This window comes from Myotis davidii, unplaced genomic scaffold (genome assembly GCF_000327345.1).
Source record: "Myotis davidii unplaced genomic scaffold, ASM32734v1 scaffold506, whole genome shotgun sequence".
Taxonomy (NCBI): domain Eukaryota; kingdom Metazoa; phylum Chordata; class Mammalia; order Chiroptera; family Vespertilionidae; genus Myotis; species Myotis davidii.
The window spans coordinates 585,616-593,027 of record NW_006297140.1 but is presented as its reverse complement, the minus strand read 5'-3'; the positions used below and the strand labels follow the sequence as shown (position 1 = coordinate 593,027).

The window sequence follows — 7,412 nt, the reverse complement described above, 5'->3', positions numbered from 1 at the left end:
TAGGCCCAATTTCACAGGGAGCAGGCCTAAGCCAGCAGGTGGTCATCCCCCGAGGGGTCCCAGACTCTGAGAGGGCACAGGCTGGACTGAGGGACTACCCTCCCCCCCCGAGTGCACAAATTTTTGTGCACCGGGCCTCTAGTATTAAATAATATGTATAAAGCATCCAGCAGGTAAACATCCCATATATGTAAGTTCCTAGTTCCTAAATACCCAAGATACCATATATAGAGCAATTTCCCATCATTTTCATCCCAAATCACATCTACCTGGTATTTAAAACCACTTTTAAGCTAAAATGTTATTTCAGAGGGCAAAGAAACCAAAGAAGTGTGTCAAATCTCCATCTTCAGAAGGAATATGAGGAACCTGGGGAGCTGAATGCAAATTCCAGGGCCCCCACTCACTGACATTTGACTCGCTAGATCTGGAATGAACGCAAGGATTTGCATTTTCATTAGGCCAACAGGATGAATCAAATGTTCCACTGACTTTATTCTGGAGACCAGTTTTGGTTTTTTTTTTAATATATTTTATTGACTTTCCACAGAGAGGAAGGGAGAGAGATAGAGAGCTAGAAACATCAATGAGAGAGAAACATGATCAGCCACCTCCTGCACATCCCCCACCAGGGATATGCCCACAACCAAGGCACATGCCCCCGACCGGAACCAAACCCGGGACCATTCAGTCCGCAGGCCAACGCTCCATCCACTGAGCCAAACCGGTTTCGGCTAGTTTTTTTTAATGTATCAAATTTGGGATGGAATATTTTCAACCTTTCAAGTGTTTGGGGAGCAACAAGTGACAGATGAGCCTATACTTCCTCAAAGGGCACATTTATTTCATTAAGAGTTGAAGCTTTATTCATGCTGCTTTATGAAATGAATTTAATGTTGAACTTAGGCCATACAGGGCAATTTCTTTTATATATATATTGATTTTTTTACAGAGAGAAAGGGAGAGGAATAGAGAGTTAGAAACATCGATGAGAGAGAAACATTGGTCAGCTGCCTCCTGCACAGCCCCCACCAGAGATGTGCCCACAACCTAGGTACATGCCGGAATCGAACCTGGGACCCTTCAGTCCGCAGGCCGATGCTCTATCCACTGAGCCAAACGGGTCAGGGCCATATAGGGCAATTTCTTTCCCCAGGGCACTGTTTATGTGAATATAAATAGGCTTTCTAAGTTGTACATGAGTCTGTGCTTACTCTCTTGGAAGTCTATCTCCCAGTGAGAAGAGTGATATTATAGGTTTACATATGTTTCAGAAATAATGCATTTCCAAAACAAAATTCACTATTTTTATAAGCTTGACATGCAAGCTTACATTTTACAAAGAACATATATTAGAAGAAGTAATACTATATAGTAACAGTCATAGAATATAAACAAATTAAGAACAAAAATGGTAGAATGATGTAAATAGACACTTTATGTAACTTTTTAAAAAATTTCAAGTCACAAGCATTTCTTTATAAATCAGTGCCAAATACACCATCTTATTTTTCTTTTAAAATGCTTGATATTAAACATTTTAAATCTCAGTGGTTTTATAAGTAAAGCCATTTAATTATCTCTTTTTGAAACCAAAGTGTAAACGAAAATTGAATGTCAAGGTACTAAGACACCCAAAGCATAAAAGCTAATAAAGATTATAAGAAATAACTCCCAGGTACCATATACATGCAACAAACATTCCAGAGTTGCTTTGGATTTTTATAAATGTGGTTGATGTTGTCTCACTCCATAAAATATTGTTAAAGATGATTAAAATGTATAAACCTACATTGATAAGTATAAATTCAATTTGTAAGACATGAAAGAGGAAATTTATGTCCTACCGTCTTACTATATAGGTATGTTTTTCTCCAGATGGGTGAAAATAGTGTTCTGAGTTCTGCATTTAAAAATAAGATGAATCAAAGACATGAGGCTAGTTCAAAAACATGATAAGTTAGAAAAAGAGGCAGTTGAGAGATTTGCTGAGAAACTGATGCTTCAAGAAAAATATAAAAAATCACAGGTATCCTCAAAAAGCCATCAAAAGGGCAGCCTATGGATGCATTTGTTCAATAAGTTTTGGAGAGTTGATCCTGACGTCTTGAAAGCCTGTGAGAACAGCCACATTTTGTACAGTGCCTGGGCTTGTGAGAAGAACTCACAATGTGGGTGGACCACGTGAGATAGGGACAAAAAAACAATGCAGTCATTGTTGCCAGCTTTGAAAATGAGAATAGAACAAGAATGAGACCTCTAAGAAAGTTACCTGGGCCTTGATAAGGTTATCTCCGATTATCAGTCAGGATCCCCTTCTTCAGATGAAGAAACAAGGAAGTAGAGGTGAAATCCAGTTTGGTGACTGCAACCCAACCCCCATGTACCAGATTTTAGAACTGATATTCCCACCTCTTCCAATGTGGCACCCTTTGCCCAGAAAAAAAAGCCAGGGATGTACTGAGAGAATGGCCATCAGTCACTACCCTCCTTCTGTTCCATTTGGTTTTCCAAATCAGAGAAGAAAGAATAATAATCCATATCGCCCAATCCCAGCCACATGAAATGCATTGCGACCGGATTCACTGGAGTAATCCTTACATGGTAACACCGAATAGTAGTAAAGTTAGATGGGTTAAACCATCACACTTACTTTTATAAAGAAGTTATTGAGAATAACCTTTCTAAAAAATATATAAACTTTAGATATATTTATATAGTTTGTGAAACTTTATTAAATTAGTTAAGTGCCTGATATATATATACTAGAGGCCTGGTGCACAAAAATTTGTGCACTGGGGGGGAGGGGGGGTTCCTCAGTCCTGCCTGTGCCCTCTCGCAGTCTGGGACCCCTCGGGAGATAATGACCTGCTGGCTTAGGCCTGTTCCCGGGTGGCAGAGGGCAGGCCCAATCCCTAAGTGCAGCCCTGGTTGGGCTCAGAGCAGGGCTGACTGGGGAGTTGTGGCGCCACCCTCTGTCATGCACAGAGCAGGGCGGATTGGGAGGTTGTGATGCCACCCTCAGTCACGCTCAGGGTAGGGTCAATTGGGGGGTTGGGGCACTGCCCCCTGTCACACTCAAGGCAGGGTCGATGGGGAGGTTGCGGCACCACCCCCTGTCATGCACAGAGCAGGGCCAATCAGGGGGTTGGGGCGCTGCCCCCTGTCACTCACAGAGCAGGGCCCATCAGGGGTGTTGGGGCCCCGTACCCTGTCATGCACAGAGCAGGGCTGATCAGGGGGTTGGGGCACTGCCCCCTGTCACCCACAGAGCAGGGCCAATCAGGGGGTTTGGGTGCCCCACCCTGTCACACACAGAGCCGCAGGGTGATCAGGGGGTTGGGGCACCTTCCCCTGTCACGAACAGAGCAGGATGGATAGGGAGGTTGTGGCCCTGCCCTCTGTCACACACAGAGCCACAGGACGACCAGGGGGTTTGGGCGCTGCCCTCTGTCATGCTGATCCCAGTGCCGGGAGGCCTCACGGCTCCGCTGATCCTGGTGCTGGGAGGCATATTACCCTTTTACTATATAGGGTGGAGTCCTGGTGTACGTGTGGGGGCTGGCTGGTTTGCCCTGAAGGGTGTCCTGGATCAGGGTGGGGGTCCCCACTGAGGTGCCTGGCCAGTCTGGGTGAGGGGCTGAGGGCTGTTTTCAGGCTGGGGGTGACTGAAGCTCCCAACCGCTCCTTTTTTACTTTTTCTTTTCTTTTTTTTTTATTCTGGGCCAGCTTTAGCTTTGAGCCAATGGGCAGGGTAGCAGTCATACGCTAATTACCATGTTTCTCTTTTATTAGATAGGATATAATTTATTTCAGAGAAGAGGGGAGAGGGAAAGAAAGATAGAAACATCAATGATGAGAGAGAACCATTGATTGACTGCTTCATGCACACCCCTTACTGGGGATTGGGCCACTAACCCGGGCATGTGTCCTAATCAGGAATCAAATCACAACATCCTGGCTCATAGGTCAACACTCAACCACTGAGCCATACCAGCTGGGCAAAGATTGGAAACTTTTTATACATATTTATCTTCACAACCTATTTAGGTAGTAGGGGGCTCATAACATTAATAAAATTAGTAATAAAAATACTTTTGTAACACTTTGGCTAAGTCATAGTTCAACTTAATTCCCAGAATACTAATTAGAATTACAACACTGTGGTGTGGATAATTTTATTATGCCAATTTTATGAAGGGTAAAATGAGGCACAGGTGGTTAGGTAACATCTCTAAAATCACATAACTTGTAAGTTGAAGAATTAGGATGTGTATTCAATTAGTTGACTACACAGTTCATACTTCTAAGTTCTTAATGAATAAATATGTTGGCTTGCTCGATAAATGATAACTACATTTTTTTAAGACTTTTCATCCTCCAGTCCTCTGGCTATGGTAAAATCAGACTCTAGTCTCCCCAAGTGAACCTCAAAGACCCATCCTGGTTAATAAATGGTGAAAAATATTTAAAGTTACTGATGAAGTGATAGAGTGATAAATCATATACTTATTGGAATACATAATAGAAAGGTCAGGGTAGAGACCACGTTAGTAATTTTAGACTTTTGAGTCACCATAAATATTAACCAACAACACATAATATGAAATAAAACAAGAATAAAAGAATTGTGCCTATCAAATTTAAAACACATGAAAACATGTACATTTGACTGCATTGAGGTGATCAAGGGAAAAGATATTTGACAGAAGAATGGAAGCACATATTTTCTTACATAAGCAAAATGAAGTCTCCTAGAATCATTTTTTTTCAAGATTTTCCATCATTTTGGAACTAGACTTTAGATAATGACTTCACATGCCCCATAAACTAGCAAAATAAACTAGCATCATTGTCCTCAAGGAATTTGAATCATAATATATAAAACAGGAAAAAACTACTGAAAATATACTATTAGTTCTACTTCTTGGTAGGATCTAAATTATCACAACACATTTTTGTTTCCATTGTAATCATTAGAAAAAATAGTAAACTAAAAATTATATATATATTAATATATATATATTAAATGATAGATGATAGATAGATAAATGATAGATAGATGATATAGATAGATAGATAGATAGATAGATAGATAGATAGGCCTTGACACAAGGAGTCTACAGGAGCTAAATTCCAAATAAGACTAAAACCTTCCTAGCTAAGCAGACATCTGTGCCACAAGGGGGCATTTGGCAAGTCTAGCACAATATATGTATACAAGGTTGGCAATGCCATAGGTACAGGAATCTGCTTCTATGGAAAGAGAAAGTGGGGCTTTTACCTCTTCAGTTTGGGTGACAGGTTGGAAGCATTAAGAGCCAAAAATGCAGATCTAGTTTTTTTCCAGCGAACCACTGACTCCCCCTATGGGACTTTTACTAATAGCTGGGGAGTGTTGACTGCTGTGTTGGCAGCAGTTTGAATACTGAGACTGAGATGGAAAGCCAAAAGGGACCTCCACAGTCTCCTTATGCTTAGATTCCAAAGTCATTCTGGGTCCAGAGCTCAAGGCAGTTTAAGTCAGAAGAGGATAGAAACTGAAGTTACAACTCACCAATCAGCTTCAATCCAGTTTAGTTCCTGATTAAAATGAAGTACTAGCTTCCTAACGGAAAGAACATGCCCTCATTAACGGAAAATGCTATTAATTGCAATTCCTATGGTTATTTAAGTACTTTACCTAGCATAAAAGGAAAAGTTATGGCGAAAATGTGACCCACAGTCAAGAGGGAACATTAGTCAATAGAAGAAGATCCACATATAACCTGGAAGTTAAAATTAGCAAAAACTGTAAAATACATATTGTGAATATATTAAAGAAAATAGAAATTATATGAATATATAGACAAAGTGAGTGAAAGGAGAACCTAAAAAGTAAAACTTCTAACAAAAATGGATGCTATAGGAATAAAATATACAATATTTAAATTAAGAATTTATTGGAGAGTGTTAGAGCTTAATAAAATGTTTGACTATTAAAGTATTACAGTTAACACTATTTTAAAACTTAATTGTATAGTTGAATCCATGGGTTGCATTTTAAAGTAAGGAAAAACCTGATAAAAATCTAACTTTCTGTATTTCTTCTTCTGAGGAATTTAGTCATAAAACTGTCAATATCATCATTAAGTCAACATCAACAACATGATACATTTGTACTTTATATAGCATATTATGAAGTGGGTTCATTATAAATTTCTCAGTGATAATGAATTCCAAAGTATTAGATATATTTAATATATTTTTCTCATATACTCTATAATTTATTCGTAAAAATAAGTAATAAAATTGTACAATGAATTGTGTAAAACATGATTAAACCATCTTTTGACAAATCATGTCATTCATTTTATGAAAAAAAATTGAAGCCAAATTCCAAATAATAAAAATTTTATATTTGGACCATTATTATTATATACAGTTTAAGAATATCATTGACCCTAAATAAACAGTTTATCTTTCACCTTTCATATTTTGATTGGAGCTATCAGCAAAGGACCTCACCTAAAATATCCTAGGAAGGATATTTTGTTTTATTTTCACCATATTATAGAAGATTAAGTTTTTCATTTGCCATATTTACAAGGAGGAATACCATTCCATAGCTACAGAAAAAGATATTGGCTCTGAGAGAGATGATGGAGCAGGAAGTATACCTTCTAAAGAAGTCAGGTCACTTTCATAGGCAAAATTTCCTTCATAGAAAATAACAGTAATAACGTTATGGTTTTATGTCATATATATAAATCTCAGTCAGTTTTCAAGATACTTTTTGTACTTTATCTTATGTACAAAGGATTATATATATAGTAAGTTATCAAATATCAAATGCCAATATAGCAGGTGACAGACAAGTCAGAAGACAGAGATACAAAGCAAACTAATAGATAAGGAGGTGAATAGGTGATAAATACAGAAGATTTCTTTTACAGAATATACTAGGATATAAAAACTACCTTACCTATATTATGAATTAATACTCCTTTTAAAGACTATATCCTATATAATATAGAGGTAATATGCAAATTGACCATCATATTCTTGCACAAGATGGCCGCCCCCATGCAGGCACAAGATGGCCAGCAGGGGAGGGCAGTTGTGTGTGACCAGGACTGCAGGGGAGGGCAGTTGTGGGTGACCAGGCCTGCAGGGGAGGGCAGTTGGGGGTGATCGGGCCAGCAGGGGAAGAGTTAGGCATCGATCAGGCTGGTAGGGGAGTGGTTAGGGGCTGATCAGGCTGGCAGGCAGAAGTGGTTAGAGGCAATCAGGCAGGCAGGCAGGTGAGTGGTTGGGAGCCAGAAGTCCTGGATTGTAAGAGGGATGTCAGATTGGAGAAGGTGTAGGCTGGGCTGAGGGACAACCCACTCCAGTGCATGAATTTTGTGCACCAGGCCTCTAATACAGTCATA

General features: G+C 39.5%; 1 pseudogene; it reads left to right on the top strand.

Annotated features, from left to right (window-relative positions):
- The first annotated feature begins 1,933 nt into the window (after window positions 1–1,933).
- Window positions 1,934–2,661, top strand: LOC102758409 (annotated as a pseudogene).
- Window positions 2,662–7,412: the final 4,751 nt, after the last annotated feature.